The sequence below is a fragment of the Carassius carassius genome, chromosome 16 (assembly GCF_963082965.1).
Source record: "Carassius carassius chromosome 16, fCarCar2.1, whole genome shotgun sequence".
In the NCBI taxonomy this organism is placed as follows: domain Eukaryota; kingdom Metazoa; phylum Chordata; class Actinopteri; order Cypriniformes; family Cyprinidae; genus Carassius; species Carassius carassius.
In genome coordinates this window covers 10,750,075-10,777,204 of record NC_081770.1, presented here as the reverse complement: position 1 = coordinate 10,777,204, position 27,130 = coordinate 10,750,075, and the positions used below count along the sequence as shown (strand labels likewise).

Here is a 27,130-nt window from a genome sequence, read left to right as displayed (position 1 = left end):
AACTTCATTTAGACAACTTTAAAGGCAATTTTCTCAGTATTTTAAATTGTCTGTATTTTGTTTTTTCTTTTGTTTTTTGCACTCGCAGATGCCAGATTTTCAAACAGATGTATCTCGGCCAATTATTCTCCTACATTGCTCTAACAAATCATACATCAATTTAAAGCTTACTTATTAAGCTTTCAGATGATTAATGAATCTCAATTTAAAAACATTTACCCTTATGACTGGTTTTGGTGTCCAGGGTCACAAATAACATAAACACTAATGACATTTGGCTATATTAGTCTAATAAAATATGAAAATTAATGATAGAATAATAATAATAATAAAGATGCAAGTGGACAAAGGAAAGAACAGAAACGAAACCATACTTACCACTTAGTCGCCATAGGCATAAAAATAATAATATAAACATGGCAAATATTTCTGTTTTACTGAACGGTTATAAAAAAAAAATAATAATAATAATAATAATAAAAGTCTAGTTCCTAATCTTGAAAATGCAGATAGTGCTGCTGAACTGAAGCGGTTTACTAAAACTCTACAGTCAGCGTGATTAGACTCCTCCAGATGGCACCTCCCTCACAGACTGTATAGGCCTAGTACTGTCACATGTTTTTCACATACATACTCCTTTAGTAACTAAATTACTTTTACGAAGTAATAACTAAAAACGTGTCTACCGTGCTGCAACAGATTAAAGCTGTCTTAACTGGACGTTACAAAATGTATTCATTCTTCGTGTAGCACAAGTAGAGAATTTGTGTCGCGTCGTATGTCGTTTATCACTGATTGTAATGGGTTCGATGAGACTTTTTTTTCTCTCGTCCGATATAGATATGGTGTAGGCTATGTAGAAGAATTGCAGTTCCCATTCCTCTCAATTCAATACTTAACAGGTTGCTTCTAAGTGTTTATAAACATTTACATTTATATAAAAAAAATTATAAATATTTCATATAATGAAATTGTCATATATTAGGCTACTGACATGCAACTAGGAGTTAACGCGTTGTGCTCATGTGGTTAGCTTTACCATAGCGCACCAAGATCCCTGGTTCACACTGCTGGAAAAAATTAAATAAGGTATGTTATACCAACAGAAAGTAGAAAAGAGAAAAAAAAATGTTTTAACCATGGCACACTTTTCAAAGGCAAGTTTTGTGTAGGCTTTTAATACTAAATCCCTTACATGGAGTTGCGCTGAACTTGTTTGGGTAATACAATACATCTCTCCGGGCATCATTTCTTTCATCATCCCTCCACCTTTCATGTAGTTATTGATAAATTTAGTACACGTCAAGTCCTGGAACACCTTTGAACTATTTATTTATTATTTAATAAGAAGGAAACACTACCATATTTAAAATGTAAGCTTGACCCAAAATAGCAATTATTGAAAATGTATATTCACTTAAAAAGAAATGAAAATTTTAACAAATAATAGTTTGTCTATTTAAAGGAAAATATTCCCACTTATTAAAGCCTGTCTGTTCACACTAAGAACACAGAATCAATATTAAGTCTGAGAAAGCATTAAAAGAAAAAAAGAAACCAACATGACAAAATTCACAATTGCATATATTTAGGCTACCTATACTAGAAAGCACACAAATTGTATTAGCTGAATATTAATCATGGCTTATGGCAATTGTTTTATTAATATCACATTATTCTGTGTTGTCTAAAAATAACGAGTGATGAAATGGGGATAGTAATATCACTATTCTTTCATATTCTAGTAAAATAATAAAACAAAGTACAGTCTTACAACACTCAACAATATGTCAGCAAACAAGCTTTTAAAATAAAAGCTTCCTAAAGAAGAGATCATTTTCTAACTTAGATGGAGTCTTAGGTCTGCAGTCAGCTTACAATAATACAACAGTATTTAGAAAAACATTATTTCAGAATTTCAAAATTTGTATTATGAAATGTGATATGCACACACAACCGACATGAATTAAGAAAACTAAACAAAAAAAACATTTTTTTTTTATTATATTCCTGTAACAATGTCTAGTAATTTAAGAACATCTCCACATTTCTGAGTATCTGCTTAATCAGTGTCTGATGGTGAAGTCTGCTCTCTCTTCTGTTGAAGACTTCTGGATCTGATGTCATAAATCAGCATAGCAACAGTAACCACGCCCACCAGAGCAGAGAGAGCCAATCGGATCACAGCTTCAATAGAACCGCAACAGCAGATACAGTGATCTGAGAGAAGAAATGAGCAATATAAAAGAGAAATATGATTGAGTTACTTTGTAGAAGAAAATGTAGTGCCACTGACATACTTGAATGTGTTACAGTGACCTTACAGCACTGAAGTACCTGAACATGGCTGACAGAGTTCAGTGTTGAGATGTGTGGTCTGGTTTCTGATGGGATTGTTCACCACACAGCTGTACAGATCATCCAGACACTCCAGATGTAAAGAAAGACTTCTGCTGAGATCAGACACACTGATGCTGGACATTAAACTGTTTCCTTTGTACCAGGAGAGAGTCACATCACTCACATTCACCACTGAACACAGAAACACACAACTGGACACCAATGATCCTGATGATGATGAATTTTGTGAAGTGTTACTGCTGATGACAGGAACAGGCAGACGAGCTGGAAGACATTTGACAGAATAAATAATTCAGTTTAAAGTGCTGTAATATGTCAGTTAATGTATGCTTAAAACTGAACTAAAGTAACAGAGAAATATGTTATAGAATGTTTATTCAAATATTGTATTATAATGCAGAAATTAAACTATCAAAAAAGAATTCTGTAATTTTATAATATTCTCAATAAGTATGACAGTGAATTTTGTTAAAGATGAATATAAAATTCTCTACTCACCATAGACAGTCAGACTGAATGTGATGAGCGGTGTCTCTTTTTTGGTGCTGGTTACTGTATAAAGTCCAGAGTCTGTGGTTCTGGTGTCTGTGATGATCAGAGATCCAGTCTGATCCAGCTTCAGTCTGTTTCTGAATCTCTCAGTAGCACTGGTATTAGAAAGCGTGCTCTTATTCTCCTTCATGTTGATGTTAGCTATGAGAATATTTCCAAACCTCCACTCGATCTCTTCATGTTTCATTATTTCAGTAACATCAGTCCTGAGAGTGACCAGATCTCCCTCCATCACTGACTCGGACTCTGACTTCACTACATCAACACCAAACACACCTGGTGAACAAACAGCAATATTTACTCAAAATTTGGAGATTTACAATATTTGGAGTTTTTGTCATTAGGAAACATTTTAAATAGTTTGCATTGCAAAACAACTCTTTAATTATAATGTATAATCCAATAATGTGTAATAAATTAAAACTTAACTGCCACCTGTCCCCTCAGTGTGACGCCTACGTTTACTTCACTATATTACTATTAAATATTAATCTAATCATGACAAACTATATATCATTGGAAAGGTCTAAGACTCCTAAATAGATATTTGTGACCCTGGAGCACAAAACCAGTCTTAAGTAGCAGTGGTATATTTGTAGCAATAGCCAAAAATACATTGTATGGGTCAAAATGCCAAAATGCTTTCTTTTATGCCAAATATCATTAGGATATTAAGTTAAGGTCATGTTCCATGAAGATATTTAGCAATTTTCCTACCTGTAAATATATCAAAACCTAACTTTTGGTTAGTAATATGCATTCTTAAATACTTATTTTGGACAACTTTAAACCCCTTAACTGTCACTCACATTTTTGAACATAGATGTGAAAGTGCACGGTCCAAACTTCGATTTTTATAATTCATGAACGAATACATTTTGTAACATGAGTTTGAGGTACCATTTTCATGGTAATCCAATGTCTGATTTTAAAATGGTTTTCAAAGGATGAATTTTGAGATTTTAAGTTTTCAACTGATATATAATTTGTACAGTGTGATAGAAAAGGCATGAAAAATACTTTTTGTGACAAAGGTCAGAACTCCTGTTATGATGTAAATTTGTGAGGTGCACTCGTCATAAATTCATCTATTACATTTCCTACATAATTTTTAACAAAAAACTGTGGTAAAATGTCTGTTCTGTGTATGTATATAATCTGAAAGCTGTATAAATAAGCTTTCCATTGATATATGGTTTGTTATTATAGGTAAATATTTGGCCAAGATACAACTATTTGAAAATCTGGAATCTGAGGGTGCAAAAAAATCTAAAGACTGAGAAAATGACCTTTAAAACATTCGATGTCATCAATAACATAATGATCAAAAATATTTGAGTTTACAACAGAGTGGTTTGTATGTGGACAAATAATAACATACACAGAAATTAAGCCATAAAAATACTTACCCATCAGACTCCACAAGGTCAAGCAAAATAATAGAATCATGTCATATATATATCTATACATATATATTTTGCTTTACGTTTCAAATAACAAAAGTTACTAATTTTGTAAATGCTACATTTAAATAAAAAAGAACAACATAAATGTAATAATTATATGTAATATAAAGCATCAGAACAGCCGTAAGTGACAGACCTGCTGGTCAGTTTTGAAGTGGCTTAGTGAAGTGAAACTGCAGTGTGAATTAGCTCCTCCTAGTAAGAAAGCCACTGATGACACAGCTTAACAGCATTGGTCTAAACAATTGCATTCTGTTCTGGTCAGGGGATCTCTGGATAATCCGTAATTCGTTTGGAATTATAAAACGAAAATACCGTTTTTCTGTTTTCTTGTTTCAAAACGAAAAACCAAATAACCGTTTTTGGTGTCAGAATCAAAAAATGAAAAACCAATTAAAAACGGCCCGTTTTTCTTTTTTGGCGATCATTTTTATCGTTATTCCTTTTTGAATGAAGAGAGTGTTTGAACAATCAGGGTATCTTCCGAATCAGGGTATCTTCCGGGTCCGTGTATCTTTTGGTCATTTGATTTTCTATTTAAAAATAAATAAAGATAAATGAGAAACGGTTTGATTTTCGTTTTTTCGTTTTGTTTAAGAAACGCAAAACGAAAATTTAGCTGCATTTTTCGTATTTTTGTTTGTGGGTAAAAAATGAGATTATGCTTTAATATTTGTTTGAATGTGTGGGCGGCGCTGAAACGCCCCTTTCCTCCCTTCTGTACTGCACTGACAAGCGGCAACCGCAAGCTCAGTTCATTTTCACCAGGAGAGAAGCGGCAGACAGCAGAGTATTATTAATCCTGCGGATTAATAAACCAATCAAATGACCAAAATATACACGGACCCACAGGATACATTTTTTCGTTTAAAAACATGAGATGCGCGAAATATGCGTTCTGTGTGAACGGCTTGGTTTCAGTTTTGATGTAAACAAGATCTTTATGTAGATACTTTGTATGCGGTTTTTCACTCACCTCTTTTGGTGGACTTTTTCCTCGTTTTTGCTCTCCTCTCCCGTTCACATATGGTTTCCCAGCATCCCTCAAAGACTTCCTTGCTCTGTCCTTCCATTCATTCATGTTTGCTCTCCTTTTTTGCCGACGTTTTGTCTATTAAATGTCCGCAGCGGACATGAAAGCAACCGGCGTCTCCATTTTTCGTTAGTGGACATAAACGGTTTTTCCGCGTGAGACTATTTAAAAAATTTTAATTCAGAGTTTTGGTCGCGCAAACACCCCCCAAAGTGACTCTGTATACAAAATGTCACACATACATTGAAGTCACATGGTTATCTCAATTTTTTTTTTTTTTTGACTTATACGGTTGTTCGTCGCATGAACATAATTGTCAATTTGTTAATATCAAGCAGCAAAACAAACTGTTTTGTACAGCTAAAAATAGCTGGATGCTAATGATATTGGATAATGATAGCTTTACCCATAGGATTTACAAATGGCGGCGCCCAATTTTACATCAGAAAAAGGTATATAATGTTTTTTTGACTACTGTGATCATTTTTTAAGGATTTTTTGAAAAAAGTTTAAAAGAACAGAATTTATTTAAAATATAATTCATTTTTTAATCAACATTATGTTTTAAAGCATATTAAAATAAAATATAAAAACATTATTTTAAATTTATATATTTAAATAATATTCACAATTATTTTTCTGTATTTCTCAACAAATAAATGCAGGTTAGATGAGAATAAGACACTTCTTTCAAAAGCACTAAAAATAGTAATGCTTCCAAACTTTTGACTGATACTATATTTTATATATATATATATATATATATATATATATATATATATATATATATATATATATATATATATATATATGTATGTATGTATGTATATATATATATATATATATATATATATATATATATATATATATATATATATATATATATATATATATATATATATATATATATATATATATGTATGTATGTATGTGTGTGTGTGTGTGTGTCATTTATGTTTATTTATGTTTTCTCAGCCTTTATGCTTCTGGCAAATATGTCCTCAACAAAGGTTAGTTCATTAAATTATATGGTTGATACTGGTAGATTGCGAAAACAGATCAAATCTGTAAGTGTACTGAAAAATGTAATTTATTGAATTATTGACAGAGACACCAGTACAGTAGCTTGATGACATTCAAAGAGCGTAGGAGGCAGTACAACAAAATCTGGGCTAGAGTGTCAAGGGCACAAAAGGCAGCAGGCAACAGAGAAACTATCAGTTTAGTTGAGATGGGCAGCATTGCTGAAAGTGAAAGCCTAAATCACAACCAGCACATTGAGGAAGAAAATCTTGACATGCTTTCGGATCCAGCCCTGTCTAGTTCTGAGAGGGAACAAGAGATTACACCCACACTCAGGGAAAACTTTCAGAATAGGCATGTATGTTTCAAGTTAAACATAATGCTGTGAATGCTCTATAAAACATCCTTAAAAGACATGGGCATGAAGACCTTCCCCATACTGCAAGGACGGTCTTTGGACACACAAAACATTATGAACATACTACCAAATATGGTGTCGAGAGTGTACAGTTTAATGTGGCAGATCAGCTCCCAAAACATCTTAGCAGGTATCCTGCAGCTGTGACAGACCATCTGCAGTCACTTGATCTCTCCTTGAACATCGATGGCCTGCCACTGTTCAAAAGCTCAAATGTATCCCTCTGGCCAGTTCTCTGTTCCATAAACTTGTCTCCAGAATGTATTTCCCCCCTGTGCATATCCACTGCTGCTTCCAAACCCCAAACACCAAACTTTGCCTCTGACACTATTCAGCAATTGGCAGAACTAATCCAGGATGGTCTTATTTGGGAAGGGAGACACTTAAACATCCAATTACGATGTGTTATCTGCGATGCTCCAGCTAAAGCTATGGTAAAGTGTGTAAAGCAGTTTTGGATACTATGGTTGTGATAAATGCGACCAGAGGGGATCTTGGGAAGGTTGGATGACATATCCCGAAACAAGTAACCTGACCATGAGAACAGATCAATCATTCAGGGAATGCTGGCAACCTGAACACCATCAAGAAGAGGGGATCTCACCCTTCTCTGTCCTCCCGATTGACATGATCAAATCATTCCCCATTGATTATATGCACCAGAGCTGTCTCGGGGTAATGAAAAAGCTGCTGCTCTTGGGGACAAGAGGGAGAACAGATTTCCGGATGTCATCAGGAGACGTGACCAGTGTAAGCGAGAGGCTGGTGTCACTAAAGAAGTCCATTCCAGATTGCTTTGCCAGGAAGCCAAGGGCCTTGCAGGAAATAGATCGCTGGAAAGCAACAGAGTTTAGACAGTTTGCTATCTACACTGGGAAGATTGTTCTAAAGGGAATTCTCCAAGACCATCTCTATGAACACTTCTTGAGCTTCAGCACGGCTCTTTGCATTTTAGTGAATCCTGATATCACAAAGTCACAAGGAGCTTATGCAAACCAGCTGCTTAAGTATTTTGTAGAGAGAGGATGGGAGCTGTATGGAGTGACATTTTTGGTATACAATGTCCATTCCTTGCTGCACCTTGCAGAAGATGCCCAAAACTTTGGCAGCCTTGACAGCTGCAGTGCTTTCAAGTTTGAGAGCTATCTTCATCAAATCAAAAAATTGGTCCGATCTAGAAAAAATGTTTTGGCACAAGCTGCAAATCGTCTTGAGGAAACATCTAAGTCCAAGACAGAAATCAAGGAAAACTTGATGTCATTCAAGTGCCCAAACAATGCCTTTGTGTTAGGCCCTGAACAATTTTGTGAGGTGGTGTCTGAAAAAGCGGACAATACAGTGTTATGCAGGGTGTACACAAATCTACAGCCATATCTGACAACACCATGTGATTCACGCCTCTATGGAACATGCATGGCTAACATCAGGCATTCTCAAATGCTTTATGTAGAAAGAAAGTCCCTTCAGAGGAGGGCATTCACCGTGGAGGAAAACTACGGGATCAAAATTGTGGTGTCCATTCTTCATACTTTCTAGAATGTGACAAAATATAAAATCACCAAAATAAAAAAAAAGTTAATAAAATAACAAGAGAATGACAATTTGGGTGAAATTACATACTTGAAGCATTTCTTTGCACACTGAGGCTCTACATGCTTCAGCTTCACCCCTGTGTCTCCACCTCTTTAAGCTTTGTCCCCTGTGAGTCTAACTGCTTCGCCTGTACCTCTGAGATTCTTGGTCCTGAAGCTTTGCCCTGGAGTCTCTGCCTTCTACAGCTTCACCCCCCTGGGGATCTCTCTTGTGAAGATTTGTCCCATCTGTTTCTGCCTCCTACAGCTTCCTTTCTGTCTTCTAGTGATTTGCTCTCCAGTGCAATTCTTTTTTGAAAACCTAGTTTCCAGTACAATGAGAACCAACATTGGTAAACATAAATTAAGTATAAGGTTAGAGAAAGTAACCAATGATTGTCTATTAATAGGTAATTGTGTATGTTTCATTTGTGTATTACAAGCTGAACTTACAGATTTATCTAAACTTCATTTGCAGGTTTATCTTCGCTATGTAGTACTCAATTTCATTGAGCAAAATGAGGTTGAGGTGGCACCATCTTCATGGCTTGAAAGGATCAATGGGGTAGGATTTAGTCCAAATATGTTTTTATAAAACATAAATGATATACATTAATCATTTATGATTTATTAATCAACTATGCAACATTAAGCAAGCATCCTTGTCTCTGTCTGAAAGGTACTGTTCTACTATTGGCCAAATTAAAATGTTGGGACCAAAGTCCTAAAATGTGTCATTCCAGACAAACTACTCTGGACAAAATATGCTGTCAGAGTATTTTCTGACACAGGTTTAGTATAATACCAATATTATTTTTTATCTCATCAACTACTAGTAACCATTCCTAAGATATATATATATATTTTAATGCTAATTTTGTTTTACAGTTCTTGAGGAAAGTGAATCATCCCAAGGTGAAATCATCATTAAGTTACTGTATTCTTTATTTAATGCAAGATTAAACAGAGGGAATCAATTCTTCAGAACAGTACCATCTAGCACAGGGGTTCTCAAAGTTTTGATAGGTGAGGGCCAATTTAGGAACCCAACATTGAACTGAGGGCCGCCAAAGGGGTGGGGGAGAAAAAGAAAAAAAAAACTGAAGAGAAAATCCCATTTGAAATAATTTTAATGACCAGGTTGCATCTCTACAGTTTAAATTTATTGCAATAAACACATTTTAATTTATAACTGAGGCTAAACCTGGCAAAACTTGTGAAAATCTTGAAAAATTGTAATTCAAACAAAATCCCTGGCGTTTTCTACCCTCAACAGACAAATTTGGGATATAACAGTCCTGTGTGCAGTTCATTTCAAGTACAAACTTATTTTTTACAGTGTGCCTTGCTTCTTATCAGCACAGGCACCCGTGTGAAGACATGAATTCAAAAATACAAGCCTGGGATTCCTTTGCAAGGATCACTGGAATCATTTCAGTCCAGTTTAAAATTCAGCAATCAATTCTAATTTTCATAAATTAGTAAATTTCAATTTTACTTTCGACAAAGTAATTGTTTGTCCATTTATCTTGAAACTGCCTTTTCTCCTCGCTAACATGACGTTTTTTTCTCGAAGGGCCTGGCTCTTGCTCCATCATCTCCATCTAACGTTACAGACAACCATTCCGTTGAGGCCTTCTGGGAGTGAGGTCAAGTGCGATCGGTCGGACCACACCTGTAATTACCGCTTATGCCTATAGATGCCGCTAAACACCACTAAACGGAGATTATTTTTTTCAAAGCAATGTACAGTTTTAACAGTTTTACAAATGTTATCAGATGTTATCGCGGGCCGCCAGAAATGTTTCGGGCCGCACTTTGAGAACCAATGATCTAGCATATTTTTCTAAATGACATAAAATACTGTTTATTTTCCTGTTGCGTTTGGCCCTGAAGATGAGATTTCCAGTATGAGAGCAAAGAAAAACAAACGGCCAAGATCAACAGCAAATGCATCTAAGTGTAAGTAGAAAGTTTACAAAAACTGTTGATGAGAATATAAAATGGAATAGTCGTTATATGTTGTGAAAAAATGATTCACAAAGACCAGAACATTAAAGGGATATCACCCAAAAATGAAAATTCTGTCATCATCCTCACCCTTGAGTTGTTCCAATCCTGTATAAATATATTTGTTCTGCTGAACACAAAGGAAGATATTTTGAAGAATGTCTGTAACCCTTTGGAACAACTCAAGGGTGCGTATGATGACAGAATTTTAATTTTTGTCTTAAGAAATGTCAAAAGGTCCTTGCTAATATTTTGTTTTCAGCTGGGGAGCCTGGTGAAGGTAAAGTCACTAGGATTTATTTTCATTTGTTTGCTATAGTCTGAAATTTTACTGATATATATATTTTTGTTTTATTTTCGGAGTTAGATGAGGAGCACCCAGTAAAAAAAAAAGATCTAATGTGATTTTGCCTGAGGCACCTTCCTGTGAGTAAAATCTCAATGCAATCAAGGTTAAAGTCAGTCTACCATGTTTGTGTTATAATGTTGATTACTAAATTTTTAAAAAAAAATGCATTCAAAACATGCAAAACTCTAATAATTATTGTTACATAAAAATATTTTTAAAGATATTATGTCATGATTTAAACATGCTAATAATACTGTCTTTATGACTGTACAGCTGAACACTGTACAGCTCAAGAGTGTGACTGTTGGACTACCAATAGGTCATGAAATGTTTAATCTAATGATTTTTTATTTTCTTGTAATTTGTTTACAGTTCCATGTCTTTCAACACCACGACTGCAGCCACAACAGTCAGTTTCAGCCTATTGGCAGAATCAAGGTACACCAAAACACACACTGACACATACACACACACACACACACACACACATAATGTATTCATTATCTGACGAAATGCATTTGTGACTTGTTTAGGAAGTGTGATTAATCGACAATCTCTTCGGGATGGTAACAATTTATTTCATCATAATTCTTCAATTATTATGTTGTCTTAGCGTTATTTTTGTTATAATTTTTATTTATTTATTGCTGTAGTTTGTAATTTCATTTATGTTTTAAAATAAATTCTGCTCAGAAATCTACAAGTTATTTGAGAATTTAGAAAGAAGAATCATGTTGAAACTGGACCAAATTCAAAACAACATTACATCAGCGGTTGAAACAATGCAGCAATCAGTGAGCCAGCCAAGCACCTCTGTCTCTGATCTCACAGAGGTGCTAGAGAAACCATGCAAGATTGTAGACTAATTAGAGGAGTTGTGTGTGAAACTGAAAGATGCTGAATTTCGAAAGAAGATGGTATGTGCCTTAACACAAGCAACATTAGTTATTTTTAACCTATAATCATTTAAAACATTTTACTTTTTTTAAATTTGGTATTTTTCCGTACGGCTTTCATGAGGCTTATGCATAAGCGCATGTGATAAAGTCGATACGCAAAATCCACACTTAAAAATGTATACTGCAGACGCATAAGAATATTGAAGCACATAAAAAAACAAGCAGCCCATGTCATAAGACAACTTACCTTAGCCTTTTTTCGTACGGCTTTCATGATGCTTTAGATGTAAGCACGTGTGACAAAGTCGTTGTGGAAATTAAGCTTAATGAGCTCACGTGCAGACATCGAGGATGACGTTTGCATTTACACATAAGCTAGGATACACAACTTTAAAAAAAGTTTTACCACTTTAATGTTTAAGTGACTGTTCACGCCAGTATCCTAGCAAACAAATAAAGGTCACCAGGACGTCCTCCGGACGTTCACTGGACGTTCACAGGACGTGAAGCGGCCACTAGGGACGTTCGCTTTAAGTCCTTGAAATGTAATTTTATTTTACTTGATGATGACCTTTACAAATTAAATGAATAAGTTAGAAAACATTTGTGTAGATGATTTTCAGTATATTCGCATAATTTTGCTGTTGTTTTATTGCAAGAAAACATTTTAGGTATGTTTTATGACATGAATGTGTTCCTTTCGTTGTTTTAGGTTAGAGGCCAACAGTAGCTACTATCGGAGTGACACAGCTTGCTTTGCTTTTGCTTTGTTACAGTTGTATATATATATATATATATATATATATATATATATATATATATATATATATATATATATATATATATATATATATATATATATATCTTTTATTTCTTAACATTTAATAAAAATAGTAAGAAAAAAAATGTACCCTATGTTCCAAACTATTTGCATGTGTCTATTTTCTTTGGTTAGCCTAAAATTAAAATAAAATAACATTTGAAGACTTAAAGCGAAAGTCCCCCAAACGTCCCGAATGTCCACTGCACGTCCTGTGAACGTCCCCGTGAACGTCCGGAGGACGTCCTTGCGAACGTCCGCTCGACGTCAAGCGGACCCTACACGCTGACGTCCGGGGGACGTTCACACAGGCGACGGGGACGTCCTGGGGACCTTTTTTTGTTAGCTGGGACGGCGGTTAGAGCTTCCCATTTCCCTATTCCTTATGTCGGCTCGGGAGCATTTCCGAGGTTTTAGAAGAGTCGCCAGCTCGTTGGTCGCCTTTACCAAACCATGGGTTAAAAATGCATAAAAACCCACCGCTACGCCTCACGAAGACTAGGGTTCAGTAAGTTAGCTTTTTTGGCTAGGTAGTTAGCGGGGAAACACCGTCCTTGGTTTGTGGTTTAAAAACTGTGTACACTGATAAATTGTCATTTAAGCTTCTTTGTCTTTATTTTGTGAATTTGTTAGCCATGGATGAAGTAGTGGAAGATTTTATTGAATCACCAGTCGAATGTGGTTTAGATATTTGCACTAAGAAACAATTGATCAGGATTGCAGAATATTATAAGGTTGATATAGGAGATGCCCGGAAAACAAAGATTGTGTTAAAAGTAATTTGAAAGTGAAATTGGTGTTTTAATGCCAGTTAAAGTTGACAATTTGGTTGAAGCATCTCTGTCAGAAAGTGTAAGTCCAGTTGGCTTATCATTTGAACAGCATAAAGAATTGCTTTTGTTACGTGTTAAAGTTGAGCAGGAGAAGGAGCAGGTGATGGAACTTATGAGACAGGATTTGGAGCGAGAGAAGTTAGATTTGGAGAGACAAAAATTGGCCCTGATTAGAGATGGTAAGTTGGAGGGCGAGGCACTCTGGGCGGATCGACCCATGGGGGCACAGGTAAGCCGCATGAAGCAAGATGACTTGAGTGATTTGAGGTTAGTTCCCAGGTTTAATGAGGAGGACCCAGAGACATTCTTCTCCTTGTTTGAGCGTTTAGCAGAGGCTCGAGGTTGGTCTGACTCCACGCGTATGTTAATGTTACAGTGTGTATTAACAGGAAAAGCACAACAGGCTTTTTCAGCTTTAAGCAGCACTGATTCACTGTAAAAAAAAAAAAAAAAGTTGCGTCAACTTGAAAAAATAAGGCAACTTATTGCAAGTGCTTTTTTGAGTAAGCTTAACAAATGGGACTAAAGTCCATCCAACTTAAAATAATAACTTAATATCACCAAGTTGTCACAACATAAATAGTCATGTTAACCTAAAAAATATCAGAACAAAATATTTTTTGTTTACTGAACACAAGGCCTATTATCTATAAGCATACACAATTTTTAAGTGAAAAAAGCGACATTACATTCAGCCAAGTATGGAGACTTATACTCAGAATTCATGCTCTACATTTAAACACACACACACACACATTACATGAAAATTTCAAACTTCAAATGAATCCAAGTACACTGTAAAAAATAATAGTTGTATAATAATAAATAAATAAATAATAAATAGTTGGGCCAACTTAAAATTTTAAGGCAACAAACTTATGTTTACTCAACTTAAAGGTCAATTAGTTGTACAAACTTTTGTGCATGTTCAATCAACATAATATATTAAGTTGAGTGAACTTTTAGTTAAACTTTCAATTTTGTTTAGTTGACTAGAAATATATTCTTAAATGATAAAAACTCCATAAGTTTACAAAACCTGATAGTTGAAGTTGCTTTAAAAAAAAAAAGTTGACAAAACTTAAGTTTAAGGCAACCAGCTTCCGAAGGTTTTACTCAAGCAGTTTAAAGTTCAGCACAAATCGGTCAATCCAATATGAGTGAATTAATTTATTAAATGCTACTCAGTACAACATTGGTCCTCAAAAAAATCTTTAAATGGACAGAATCATAATTTCTTTTTATTTCATCAATATTATTATTTATTACAATAGAAAGTTTTTTCAAGTTAAGAGCTTATTTGTTACATTTGTTTTGCAAAATTAAAAACTTCTACACAGTTAATTAAAAAGGGAAAGCATCAAATAAAAACTATTACAAAATTCAAGTCCAAAATAATGTGCAAAAATAACAACGGGTCCAGTCAAAAATGTATTGGCTTTCATATCTGTCCTTCATATCTATCACAAGCAATATAAAATTAACTGCAATGGTGATAAAAGTGTGTGCATAGCAACAGAGTTTGTGGCTCACTGTCTTTTGGTTCTGCATTTTGAATAATGATATTTGCTTTAAAGCCTGTAATGGGAAAGCTGCAATGTTTTTGACTTCTGTGACCACTGGATGATGAAATCAGATGTGTTTTAAAAACCACACTGGCTAAAAGGGCACCTTAAAGTTTCATTTTTTTTAAATGGCTATGTTTGGAGTAATAGGGTGTTTTACAAATTTCCTTAGTCACACAATTCACCATTCAATGTTAAGTGACTCTCACGTGAAGAGAAGCACTTGTGTGATCTTAAAAGGTGAGACTTCAACCAGTGGTTTTAAAGGAGCAGATGCAATCTGTGTAGAGGCAGGGTAGATGGCAGTATCTTCCCTGGTAGTGGCACAATTGGTCATGTTTCAAAAGGACCTCCTGGGCAGGGTGTTCAAATCTGGATATCTTGCACTGCATCACCCTAATCAGAAGAAAAAAAAATACAGCGGTAACGTTAGAACTAATTCTTTTGGCAACAAAAGATTTTATTTTATTTTTTACCACCAGGGATACATTAATTCATTGCTGAGAACAATATAAAATAACAACTTAAAGGGATAGTTCACCCAAAAATCATAATTATGTTATTAATAACTCACCCTCATGTCATTCCAAACCCGTAAGACCTCCATTTATCTTTGGAACACAGTTTAAGATATTTTAGATTTAGTCCAAGAGCTCTCAGTCCCTCCATTGAAGCTGTGTGTACGGTATACTGCCCATGTCCAGAAAGGTAAGAAAAACATCTTCAAAAGTAGTCCATGTGACATCAGAGGGTCAGTTAGAATTTGTTGAAGCATCGAAAATACATTTTGGTCCAAAAATAGCAAAAACTACGACTTTATTCAGCATTATCTTCTCTTCCGTTTCTGTTGTGAGAGAGAGTTCAAAATAAAGCAGTTTGTCAGGTGGGATGACAGGCCACGGTGGAGACGAGGGAGCTAAGAGCCAAGGCGGAGCCGCTGGGTCGAAGGACCGAGGAGGAGTCTAGGGCTCGGAGGCTGGAGGCAGAGACAGGGCCTTAACCCGCCAAGGCGGAGCTGGAGACTGGCAGTCCAGCTGCAAACCATCGCGCCCAGATGGCGCGGACTGAGGGTGAGCTGCGGGACTGACTGGCACCAGCAGGGATGACGAGGAACTAGCTGGTCTAGGAGGAGGAGAGAGAGGAAGGATGGGAGGAAACACAGGAGGATCAGGGCTGGACGGAACAAGCGGAAGTGGAGCAGAGGGACAGGCAGGTCTAGGAGGAGGTGGGAGAGGGAGGCTGGGAGGGAATACAGGAGACACAGAAGATTCAGAGCTGGGCGGAACCAGCGGAGACACAGAAGATTCAGAGCTGGGCGGAACCAGCGGAGACACAGAAGATTCAGAGCTGGGTGGAACCAGCGGAGACACAGAAGATTCAGAGCTGGGCGGAACCAGCGGAGACACAGAAGATTCAGAGCTGGGCGGAACCAGCGGAGACACAGAAGATTCAGAGCTGGGTGGAACCAGCGGAGACACAGAAAATTCAGAGCTGGGCGGAACCAGCGGAGACACAGGAAATTCAGAGCTGGGCGGAACCAGCGGAGACACAGGAAATTCAGAGCTGGGCGGAACCAGCGGAGAGACAGAAAATTCATAGCTGGGCGGAACCAGGGGAGAAACAGAAAATTCAGGGCTGGACGGAACCAGCGGAGAAACAGAAAATTCAGGGCTGGACGGAACCAGCGGAGAAACAGAAAATTCAGGGCTGGGCGGAACCAGCGGAGAAACAGAAAACTCAGGGCTGGCGGAACCAGCGGAAAAACATAAAATTCAGGGCTGGGCGGAACCAGCGGAGAAACAGAAAATTCATAGCTGGGCGGAACCAGCGGAGAAACAGAAAATTCATAGCTGGGCGGAACCAGCGGAGAAACAGAAAAATTCAGGGCTGGGCGGAACCAGCGGAGAAACAGAAAATTCATAGCTGGGCAGAACCAGCAGAAATGGAGCATAGGAACTGACTGGAGAAGGTAGGAGTGAGAGACTGAGAGGGTATACAGGGGGATCAGGGCTGGACGGAACCAGCGGAGAAACAGGAAGATTAGGGATTACCTCCATAGACCAGTCCATTAGATCCATAATTTGCTCCATATTTCCCGAGACCGGATACAGCTCACCCTCAGTCGCAGGAGTGTGGGCAGGGCTTTCCTCCACGCCCTCGATCTCCACGAGGACTCCCATGATGCACGGTGTTGCCGGCTCACACACCTGGTCAGTCGCGCTCTCGAGGTCCTGCTTTGGCTCGAGCTCTGCGGACCGTTCGCTAGTAGGCGTGCCTTACTCCTCGGTCGGGGAAGTGAGTAAGGCACGCCAGATCTAAAAAGTCCCTGGTGTGGTCCTCCAGCGAACGGTCCAGTTGCTCCAGGCACAGGAGATGGACTGCTGGGATGGCCATTCCGGGAGAGGAGGAAAAAAAAGCAAAAAATAAATGAAAGAAAAAACGCTGCTAAACTATACTGTTTAGGTCCGTGATTCTATTACAGATTGAGGTAGTGCTAAACGTAAAACAAAGGGAGAGACGAGGATCTGGAACAAATAAGGAGTTTACTGATGACAAAGGGGGTACAGACTATATTAACAAGATTACATTTAGCATACATTGAACAACGATACATCAACAACGATATTCAACAATTACGGACGAGGAGGAACTGAACAGAACGGGTATTAATACACACAGAAGGTAATGAAGGAACAGGAGACAGGTGAGGATCAATCAATTAACTAAAACAAGAAAAGGAAGAGGACCAAATAAGGAAACAAGTTCATAAACGTGACAGGTATGTGTGTGTGTGTGACATTTATAAATAATTGTAAAAATTAATACTTCCTGTTTGTTGTTGGCGGCTGTACTGCGTTTGAGCTCCGTCACTATATTCTTTTCATTGACTATTTTTAACTTAAAAATCAATTTTATACATTATCGTTTCCGTTTATATAACGTGTGAATATATCCTCTATTGTATTCTACAACAAAAACAATCAGAGCGCCTCGCTATCACTAGTTTTATTTTGATCTCCCGGGTCCGCTATTAGCTTTTAGCCCGTTAGCATCAGCAAGCGTGGTTGCTGCTAACTGTGCTTACATTGCTTATACTCTATTCACACACATTACCACATTACATTGCTAATACTCTATTCACACACATTACCACTGCTGTACTCACTGTTACTTGCTTTAATGGCGGATGAATGTCTCCACTCTGTGCAGCTCGAGCTCGAGGCCGTGGGGAAGCAGATTCGCCACCTGGAGGTGAGGCAGGCCCAGCTGAGAGAGCGGAGAGCCGAGCTGGAATCATCCCGGGCTGACGCTCACAAGTCCGGGGTAAGTATACAGCGTGCTGCTAACAGTCCCACCACGTCTACTCCGTGTGTTTCTCTGCACAGGCCCGGTGCACCCAGGAAGCGATCTTCCCAGATGTCCTTCACTGCGACTCCGACACCACGGACCCTGGGTGCATCCACAGCGGAGGACGCGAGCCGGGTCCCGGGCGACGACTTCTCCCCCTCCTGCCTTCGACATCTCCATCCGGAACCGCTTCGCTCCCCTCCGCGAGACAGGACGCGACGCTGTGATCATCGGAGACTCCATCGTCCGACATGTAAGTGCTACGTTAGCCGAAGGTAAAGTGCACACTCATTGTTTGCCTGGTGCTCGTGTTCTCGATGTTTCTGCGCAGATACCCGCGATCCTGAAGGCAGACGAGAGCCCCAGAGCGTTCGTGCTTCACGTCGGGGTTAACGACACCACGCTGCGGCAGACGGAGACGCTGAAGAGGGACTTCAGCAGCCTGATCGAGACGGTTCGCAGCACGACGCCCGCGGCGACGATCGTCGTGTCAGGACCACTGCCCACGTATCGACGAGGACACGAAAGGTTCAGTAGACTTTTTGCTTTAAATGAATGGTTGTTGTCATGGTGTAAAGAACAGAAACTGCTATTTGTTAATAACTGGAATCTTTTCTGGGAGCGTCCTAGGCTGTTTCGCGCTGATGGATTACACCCCAGCAGAGTCGGAGCGGAGCTGCTCTCAGACAACATCTCCAGGACACTTCGCTCCATGTGACTAATAAGACAATTCTCTAATAACTATTATGATGAGTTTTGTTCCACCCGCTTAAATGATAAAAGTACTTGCGCTGTAAAAACTATTAAGACTGTGTCTGTTCCCCGAATAGTGAGGTCAAAATATAATGTAGGATCTAGAAAAAATCTTATCGTAATTAAACCAGAAAAATGTAAAGTAAATGAACAAAAACAATTTTTAAAGTTTGGGCTCATAAATATTAGATCACTCACACCCAAAGCAGTTATTGTAAATTAAATGATCACAGAAAATAGTTTTGATGTACTCTGCTTGACTGAAACCTGGCTAAAACCAAATGATTATTTTGGTCTAAATGAGTCTGCTCCACCGAACTACTGTTATAAGCATGAGCCCCGTCAGACTGGTCGTGGCGGAGGTGTTGCAACGGTATATAGTGATATTCTCAATGTTACCCAGAAAACAGGATACAGGTTTAACTCTTTTGAAATACTTCTGCTAAATGTTACACTGTCAGACATGCAAAAGAAATCTAATGTATCTCTTGCTCTGGCTACTGTGTATAGACCACCAGGGCCGTATACAGAATTCCTAAAAGAATTTGCAGATTTCCTCTCAGACCTTCTAGTTACAGTTGATAAGGCGCTAATCATGGGAGACTTTAATATTCACGTTGATAATGCAAATGATACATTAGGACTTGTGTTTACTGACCTAATAAACTCCTTTGGAGTCAAGCAAAATGTCACCGGGCCCACTCATCGTTTTAATCATACACTAGATTTAATTATATCGCATGGAATCGATCTTACTGCTATAGATATTGTACCCCAAAGTGATGATATTACAGACCATTTCCTTGTATCGTGCATGCTGCGTATAACTGATATTAACTATATGTCTCAGCGATACCGTCTGGGCAGAACTATTGTTCCAGCCACCAAAGAAAGATTCGCAAATAACCTGCCTGATCTATCTTAACTGCTATTTGTACCCAAAAATACACATGAATTAGATGAAATTACTGACAACATGGGCACTATTTTCTCTAATACATTAGAAGCTGTTGCCCCCATCAAATTGAAAAAGGTTAGAGAAAAACGTACCGTGCCATGGTATAACCGTAATACTCACTCTCTCAAGAAAGTAACTCGTAGTCTTGAACGCAAATGGAGAAAAACTAACTTGGAAGTTTTTAGAATTGCATGGAAAAACAGTATGTCCAGCTATAGACAGGCTCTAAAAACTGCTAGGGCAGAGCATATCCACAAACTCATTGAAAATAACCAAAACAATCCAAGGTTTTTATTTAGCACAGTGGCTAAATTAACAAATTACCAGAAGCCACCTGATTCAAATATTCCACCAACGTTAAATAGTAATGACTTTATGAATTTCTTCACTGATAAAATAGATAACATTAGAAATACAATAGCGAATGTAGATTCTACAGTGTCTAACACTTCAGTTTCATCCATCGCACCCAAAGATAAACTGCAGTGCTTTACAAATATAGGACAGGAAGAGCTAAATAAACTTATCACTGTATCTAAACCAACAACATGTTTATTAGATCCTGTACCCACTTAATTACTAAAAGAGCTGTTACCTGTAGCCGAAGAACCGCTTCTCAACATTATTAACTCGTCGTTATCTTTAGGTCACGTCCCAAAACCATTCAAGCTGGCGGTTATCAAGCCTCTTATTAAGAAACCAAAACTAGATCCTAGTGTACTGGCAAATTATAGGCCTATTTCAAATCTTCCATTTATGTCTAAAATTTTAGAAAAAGTTGTGTCTGCTCAATTGAGCACCTTCCTGCATAAAAATGATCTGTATGAAGAATTTCAGTCAGGTTTTAGGCCCCACCATAGCACAGAAACTGCACTTTACAAATGACCTGCTCCTTGCGTCAGATCAAGGCTGCATCTCATTTCTAGTCTTACTTGATCTTAGTGCTGCGTTCGACACCATAGATCATGACATACTCATAGATCGATTACAAAACTATACAGGTATTCAAGGGCAGGCTCTAAGATGGTTTAGATCCTACCTGTCCGATCGCTACCATTTTGTTTACTTAAATGGGGTGTCATCTCATTTATCATCAGTAAAATATGGAGTGCCACAAGGATCCGTCCTAGGTCCCCTTCTATTTTCAATATACATGTTGCCCCTTGGTAATATTATTAGAAAATACGGAATTAGCTTCCACTGTTATGCTGATGATACTCAGCTATATATCTCAACGAGACCAGATGAAACCTCCCAATTATCTAAGCTAACAGAGTGTGTTAAAAATGTAAAAGATTGGATGACAAATAATTTTCTCCAATTAAATTCGGATAAGACAGAGATATTAATTATTGGACCAAAAAACACCACACAGAATCTTGTAGATTACAATCTGCAGCTAGACGGATGTACTATTACTTCCTCTACAGTCAGAAATCTGGGTGTTATATTAGACAGCAATTTGTCTTTTGAAAATCATATTTCCAATGTTACAAAAACTGCATTCTTCCATCTTAGAAACATTGCCAAGCTACGAAACATGTTATCTGTTTCTGATGCAGAAAAGCTAGTTCATGCATTCATGACCTCTAGACTGGACTATTGTAATGCACTTCTAGGTGGTTGTCCTGCTTCGTCAATAAACAACCTACAGGTAGTCCAAAATGCAGCAGCTAGAGTCCTTACGAGGTCAAGAAAATATGATCATATTACCCCAATTTTACAGTCTCTGCACTGGCTACCTATTAAGTTCTGTATCAGTTACAAATTATCATTACTTACCTATAAGGCCCTAAATGGTTTAGCTCCTGCGTACCTAACTAGCCTTCTACCACGCTACAACCCATCACGCACCCTAAGGTCACAAAACGCTGGACTTTTGGTAGTTCCTAGGATAGCAAAGTCCACTAAAGGAGGTAAGGCTTTCTCACATTTGGCTCCCAAACTCTGGAATAGCCTTCCTGATAATGTTCGGGGTTCAGACACACGCTCTCTGTTTAAATCTAGATTAAAAACACATCTCTTTCGCCAAGCATACGAATAATGTATCTTTTAAATTGTGAGTGTAGTTGCATCTGATCAAATGTGCATTCTTATTCTTTAGCTTGGGTTAAACTAATTTTACTTTGTTGGATCAGCAGCTATGCTAATGATGTCTCTATTTTGTTTCTATGTTTTGCCTAGTGTAACTAGGATTTACACAAGCTCCAGTCTGGATCCAGAACACGACTTAATAGTCCAGTGTGACTTATATATGTTTTTTTCCTCGTCATGACATGTTTTTGGACTGATGCAACTTATACCGAAAAATACGGGTAACATTATTATTTATTATGAGAGTAATTGACAAAGACTAGAACTTTAATGTTTCACCAAATTCAGTTTAGATCTTCAGACTCGTCTGACTCGTGTTGCTGTATAACTGGCCAGACTTACCTTCCCAAAAAAATCCTATTTAATTTTATTTCATAAATTTAACTATATTTATTTCCACTTCACTGTTATCCAAGGAGACAGAACTATTTGCACTGTTTTTATCAGTGGGACAATATTTATACAATACAGTATACAACCTAGAAATAATTTAACGGGGTCTCTTGCAAGTCGCAGCAGCACGAATTATGTGCCCAGCTACATCTGATTCAAATATTATGCTAATTAACAGTGAGTGTAGTTTCATACATTACAGTGCTTCACTCGCACTGACTCTTATTCTGCCTGAAAGAATGAAAAGACCAAGCTGAAGCTGGAGCGATTCGACCAATCAGATGAAAGCAGCGTTTCAGCTCCGCCCACAAGTGCGAATGAAATGGAGCATCACAGTCCCGCCCACAGCCGGTGCCGGAAGTAAAAATTCAATACAATTTCTGCATTGACATTTGGGAAATAAGCCATAAAAACGTAACCATACATGGTAGACTTAAAACCAGCTACGGCTGTACTAAGCGATAGTATATGCTCATATAAACGCCAAAAGTTCATGGGGCACTAACCTTGTTTTGAGATAAATGCCTTTTATTCACGATGTCTTGGATAAGTACTTCATTACCCACAATCCTGAACAATCCCACAATTCCACAGTGATGCATCTGATTGGTGGAACTCGTGTAACTGTTTGGTTAATCCCCGCGAAGGTCCGTGAAGACTGAAGATCATTAATAAAAAAATAAAATAAAATAAAATAAAAACCTGTGTTGCATTTTTGCGCGACCGTCGTCAGATTTGGAAGTCGCTCAAAAGGCTCATTCGCGGCTGTGGGCTTAAAGGTGCCATGCGCCAAAATTGAGGTAAAAATATCCACAAAATGACCTACACGCATCAAAAGTATGAGAAGAAATAAGGGCGATGATGTCATAAAAAAAATGTCAAGTTATAGTGATGCAGAGATATCAACCTTAATTAGCAGTAGCATTATTAGCCCGGGCCCGACAGGTGTCGTAATACCAGTTTTGGCCATGGGAGGCGGTATGCGGGCAACATAACCACCAGCCAACCTGCAAAACACACGAATAACTCGCACGGCTTGTGGGCGTACCTGAACCTGATGTCAATCATGTGGAAAGTACAGCCCACCCACTAATTCATTTCAGTTCAGGGAAGAGAGCGGAAGGATGACTTAAGCCCTTGGCAAGAGACCACCACCCGCTACAGGGAAACAACCGCGCTCAGAATCACAAATCAAATCCGATAAGAAAAGGAGCCGAACCAGAGTAAACATCGGCACTGCTTTCAATCGCTGGAGACAACTGATGGACCTGAACGAAATGAGGTTCGACACCGAACTTGCAACATTTCTTTTGGATTGGTGAGTTAGATGCTGTTAGTATTTCGCTTGAAGTGTGTTTTATAAGTTTGTGTATTTTTTTTTCGGGAAGTTATAACATAGAAATGTATCAAAGGCTGTTCTATAAACGTGCTAATGTTAGCGATGGCTAACCGTAGCTGCGTTTGATAATTAGCTAGCTATAACTTACCCATTTTTTTATATCATAAGTAACCTGCTCTAACTAGTCTGTTGGTCTCCGTGTCCTCTTTGCTTCGTGGTTTTTCTGTACGTGAGAAAATTGACTCTTTTCACACGCTTTCACGCCACACATCAATTGCGTGTGTCTCACGGTGAATGCTTGAGAGTTGGCAGCTCTGGTTACGTTGGTTGGCGCTAGCTTGGTCAACATCAGCTGTCTGATGTTGACCAATGATGTTGACAGAATGCTGTCTGTCAAATTAATTTAATTCAAATAATGTGTATATACAACTCAATGTAATATGAACAAAACGAATATGAACATATTCACTGGTAAAGGTGAAGGGGAGTAGCTTGAAGATGTCATGTTTCAAAATCACTTGACATCACCCAACGTTCCTCTGGAGGCAAAACGTCCTCTTATAGCAGCGGTTCTCATTTCCAGTCCTCGCGCCCCACTGCTCTGCATATTTTGCACGTTTCTCTTTAACACACCTGATTCAGATAATCAGCTCGTTAGAAATGAACTCCGTGCATGAACTGTTTTTCAAATGTTCATTGCTCCCTACTCTCTGAGCAGGGGAAATCTGTTGAAGTTTACCTCACATCGAAACATTCATTCACTGATTTGTGCTGTGCAGCGTCTTTAAACATGGACAACTGTGACATCATATACCTCTGTAAATCAATACAATTTAAATTCACGTCTTGCACACTTCAATGCACTTTTATTGGAACATATAGCTACGTTCACTTCGAACTGGAATCATGGCTGAATATCCTGTGATGTCCACTTCGCAGGGCACTTATGTTCGAATAGAACAAATGTCTGAAGCGCTAAGAGAAACGTTCAAAATGTGCAGAGCAGTGGGGCGCGAGGACTGCAATTGAGAACCGCTGTCTTCTAGGCTTCAGCTATGCTCTAGGGTTGTTGTGAAGGTAGGGGCGGAGCATAGAGACTGCCGTTTCTCGTTTGTTACTCTAGAGTAGACCAATTCACTTTATTGAGGCATACTGCCCCCATCTGGTATGGAATGTGGAGTATGACTTGATTTTTTTGCCAGATATGACAGATGGCACCTTTAAGTCAAATTCAGTGGGGCGCGGTGGTTTACGAGATGAGTAGTTCCTTCGCTCTAAATGAAAATATGTACACAGTCTTGTACCTTTGACTTTTTTTGGATTTTCTCTTACTTTTTTCACTCAAAAATGATATGTTGTATGCTTATGAGTTCAGCCGTAGCTGGTTATCCTCACACATGCTCTAAAACTCTTTAGATACGGATTTTTCCGAAAGTCAATGGGAGAAATGAATGGGAAATTTACTTCCAGCACCAAAGCTCTCTCGGGCTGTGGGCGGGACTGTGATGCTCTATATTGAAGCCATAAACCTAAATGATCAAACCGTAGACGGACCAACTGTCTTGTCCATGTTCTCTCACTTGAATCCTCTTTTTGAGAGTCTCTTGACCTTCTGCAAGCCCCGCCTTGTTCACGCAGTGATTGACATGGTGGGGGGGTGGGGGGGGGGACACACGTGATCGGCTCGGAATGCATTTTCAATGTGCACATTGAATTTTGCTACATTCATTGCGGGACACTGAATGAAAATGCAATCGTAAGTGTCTTGACTGTGAGTGTTAATGCATTTAAGAAAAATAGCATTTAAATTATAATTTTGCCACCGTTTTTGCTTGAACATGTTATACATATCTAATCATTTCTGTAATACATTTTCATTTTAATTTTGAAACTTATAAAGCGTTAAAATTAGTATTCATTTTACATATTAAAACTGGTGTATGAAATGGCAAATGAAAATTATGTAATTTAATTTTCATTTTCATTTTGCACCAAACGTTGCACAAATGTATTGGAAAATGTAAATACAGAAATGCATTGTCATTTTACATATTGCATTGTCATTTTGCATATTACATTCCAAATTGAATAATGCTACCCATATGCTTCCATAGGACTGAGAGCTCTCGGACTAAATCTAAAATATATTGAAACCGTGTTTCCAAGATAAATGGAGGTCTCACGGGTTTGGAACGACATGAGGGCGAGTTATTAATGACATAATTATGATTTTTGGGTGAACTTTCGCTTTAAAGTACTATCTAAAAGCAAGCAAGTTGGTTAAACGAATATAAAAAAAAAAAAAAAAACTGAATTTAAGCTTTAAAATAGCTCTTAAGTTATTTGCATTTTTAAAACATACAGATTTATAGTACACCTAGCAAACATAAGCACATAAATTTAAAATAAGTTAAATGAAGAAAATACATATTTGAGACGAAAACACAAGCTTATCTTATACAGTTACATTTGTTGTAACTTTTTTTTATTAATACACTTATAACTTAAATAACCTTATTCAAAACTCAAAGGCACCCACACAACTGTACAAAATGAACATATTATAAACAAATAAAGAAAACTCTATATCCTTAACAATAATTAAATCCTTTTACTTAATATATATAAAACAGTGCTTACCTAAGTCATGATACTGTCGGGAAAAAAAAGCCACCGAATGACTTAAAGACTTCTCGAAGACGAAGCAGGAGAGGTTGAACTGACCAGTTTGGAGCCACCTAAGCAGCTGTACAGAAGCACATATTGTGAACAAATACCATTCAGACCTTATTGTTAATTATTCTCACCTGCCAGAGCGATTGTACTGTCAAGAAAAAAAAAACCTCGCGCTCGTCTGACCATTCTCAGGCAACTCGAAGACGAAGCAGGAAAACTGAAATGACTAACTTGCAGCCACCTACACCGTTGTAAAGATGGGCATATTGTGAAAAAATTTCATTTAAATCATGGCTTAAATTGATACACAAAGAACCACCGCTTACCGGAGTGATAACAATGACAGACCAACGTTAACTGGGTGCCGCCTGAGGCAACTCTAAAACGGCGTACAAAAGCACATGTTTTGAACAAACATATTTCAACTCTTATGGTAAATATTACATAGAGAACAACACCTACCGGAGAGATTAACTTACACTGTCAGGCAGAAAATATAGGCGACGTCTGACCTGAGGCAACAATAAGACCAGGCGGGAAAATTTAACTGACTAACTTGCAGCCACCTATGTTGTACAAAAGCGCATATTGTGAATAAACTTCATTTAAATCATATCGTGAATTGATACACATATAACTACACTTACCAGAGCGACCACAATGAGGGAA

General features: G+C 37.9%; 1 protein-coding gene and 1 long non-coding RNA gene across 3 annotated transcripts in view; one reads left to right on the top strand and one right to left on the bottom strand.

Moving 5' to 3' along the window:
• The window catches only part of LOC132160252 (uncharacterized), an 849,275-nt gene that overhangs the window by 726,538 nt on the left and 95,607 nt on the right, over positions 1 to 27,130 (top strand). The gene's annotated exons all lie outside the window — the stretch shown is intronic.
• Positions 15,080 to 27,128, bottom strand: LOC132159072 (uncharacterized). The gene is made up of 3 exons (XR_009437762.1): positions 26,593 to 27,128; positions 26,426 to 26,531; positions 15,080 to 15,296 (listed from the first exon to the last, which is right to left on the bottom strand). It is a non-coding gene; the product is annotated as an uncharacterized LOC132159072 (long non-coding RNA).